Genomic DNA, 2,156 nt, shown 5'->3' on the forward strand with positions numbered 1-2,156 from the left:
ACTTGGACCTGTGGCTGACCTTTTTTTGGACCGCTAGATCCGAGGAAAGAAATTGGAAATATGTACAGCCCCATAGAATAATATGGGTACGAGTGCTATCCGTGAAAACCACAGATGGCACCTGTCTGAGATAGTTGTCTGTGTGCATGAGCCCATAGAGCAGGCAGTGACCAACCAACCAGTTGCGGTGGGGATTGCAGCACTTAGTTTAAACCAGCCCCCAGGAGCCCAGCACCACTGCAGGCAGAGACATCATGGCCGACAAAGATGGGATTAAACCCGTTGAAGATGATCAAGACGATGAAACCAACCTGAACTACAAAGCCCCGGAGAAGAAATCCCTGCAGGAGATCCAGGAGCTGGACAAGGATGACGAGAGTCTGATCAAGTACAAGCAGGCCCTGCTGGGCAACCTGCCGGCCGCAGTGGACCCCAGTGCCCCCAATGTGCAGGTAGCACTGATGTCTTTGATGTGCAATGACGCCCCAGGACCCATCACTATGGACTTAACAGGCAGCATAGCGGGACTTAAGGACACTACATTTGTAATAAAGGAGGGCTCAAGCTACAAGGTGAAAATTACCTTTAAGGTGAACAAGGAAATAGTTTCTGGGTTGAAGTATGTACAGCACACCTTCAGGAAAGGAATTAAAGTTGATAAAGAAACACACATGGTCGGCAGCTACGGACCCCGCGCCGAAGCTTACGAGTTCCTAACTCCCTTAGAAGAAGCCCCAAAAGGAATGCTTGTCCGGGGGACGTACCACATGAAATCCTGGTTCACAGACGATGACAAATCCGACCACTTGTCCTGGGAGTGGAACATCAATATAAAGAAAGACTTAGTTTAAACCAGTCTGGAGAATTTAGACGGATCTGGAGGGGAATGTACAGTGGGGAATATAAGTATTTGATACACTTAAGATTTTGCAAGTTTCCGCACCCACAAAGGTTCCTGTACCAAATATTAAGTTCTATTTTTCTATTGCATCTATTACTTATTTCATGCAATTTAATCATTGAAAAATCCTACAATGTGATTTTCTGTTTTTTATTTTTACATTCTGTCTCTCACGGGTGAAGTGTACCTACGATAAAAATTACAGATCTCTCCATTCTTTGTGGGTGGGAAAAATTGCAAAATCGGCAGTGTATCAAATGCTTATTTTCCCCACTGTGTGTGACTGGTGCAGACAATCACTGGCCAGTGAATGTCCGTGCCTGGCCAGAACAAAATGTGTATAGGCAGATTTGATTGGCTGCGGCCAGTCACTGCCTTCATCGGTAACGTTGATGCAATATTGCCGCAATACTGCCGACATACTGAACCATTTAATCTGTAATACATCCATATTACGGATGTCTGTCAATTTGTTTTTGTGATACAGAGATTGACTCTGAGACAATAATTCAGTTTTTTTTTTGCTCTTGCTCTAATTCATTACAATAAAAATAGCCCTGAAATCACAGAACAATATAACAGTGTGCTGACCTAGAATTATTGCTGGGAGATTATAGTTCCTGGCCTGACATTACAGCTCCCTGCAACCTTTCTATCTGTGTCAGCAATGTGGTGCGTTTGCCAAAGACAGCGCGATGAGTTACTGCCTTTATATTTTTACAGAGGACACGAGGTCAAGATAAAATTACCATAAATGCAGTCACAATTTTTATTTATATGAATTCATTTTACCAATCGCTATTATTTGTGGACATAGTTTATAGAAGGACTTTTCCCAGTCTGTAATATTATGATTTTTCTTTGGGAAATTACTTTTTGATTTTTTTGATGATTTTTAATTTTTTTTTTTTTTGTTTCTATATTTTTTTATTTTTAATTAGAGCATATAGCAGTATATGGTTTTTTATTTAGCTCTCTTTTTCCGTTTCACAAGCTAATAAACAACGGCTTCACTGGCATTTGTTCTATGTGCCAGGCTTCCAGATGCAACGGAATTTAAAGAAACAAACATGGTTTCCATATGAATAAATTACAGTGTTCCGGGCGTGCGACCTTGACACGGAACCAGGCAAGTTGCAGGTGATTGCATTTTCAATCCAATGCTGCACATGACTGAATTACAGGAAGGGCGAAAAGGGCAATGGCCTGGGGTAGTAAAAAAACAAGCTTGTTAATATACCTCTGACTACAATGG

General features: G+C 41.7%; 1 pseudogene; it reads left to right on the forward strand.

Annotated features, from left to right (window-relative positions):
• Positions 1 to 221: 221 nt before the first annotated feature.
• On the forward strand, positions 222 to 851 carry LOC138667906 (rho GDP-dissociation inhibitor 2 pseudogene; annotated as a pseudogene).
• The last annotated feature ends 1,305 nt before the right edge of the window (positions 852 to 2,156 follow it).

This window comes from Ranitomeya imitator, chromosome 2 (genome assembly GCF_032444005.1).
Source record: "Ranitomeya imitator isolate aRanImi1 chromosome 2, aRanImi1.pri, whole genome shotgun sequence".
Classification (NCBI taxonomy): domain Eukaryota; kingdom Metazoa; phylum Chordata; class Amphibia; order Anura; family Dendrobatidae; genus Ranitomeya; species Ranitomeya imitator.